Here is a 292-nt window from a genome sequence, read left to right on the forward strand (position 1 = left end):
CCCTCCTCCTGTCTCTCTCCTCCTGTCCCTCCTCCTGTCTCTCCTCCCATCCCTCCTCCCGTCTCTCCTCCCGTCTCTCCTCCCGTCTCTCCTCCTGTCTCTCCTCCCGTCTCTCCTCCTTTCTCTCCTCCGCTCTCTCCAACTGTCTCTCCTCCCGTCTCTTCTCCCATCTTCCTCCGCTCTCTTCTCTCTCCTCCTGTCTCTCTCCTTTCTTTCTTCCCCTCTCTTCTCCCATCTCTCCTCCCATCTTCTCCCATCCTCCTGCCCGCTCTCCTCTCTCTCCTCCTGTCTC

This window comes from Salvelinus sp. IW2-2015, unplaced genomic scaffold (assembly GCF_002910315.2).
Source record: "Salvelinus sp. IW2-2015 unplaced genomic scaffold, ASM291031v2 Un_scaffold4197, whole genome shotgun sequence".
NCBI classification, from domain to species: Eukaryota; Metazoa; Chordata; class Actinopteri; order Salmoniformes; family Salmonidae; genus Salvelinus; species Salvelinus sp. IW2-2015.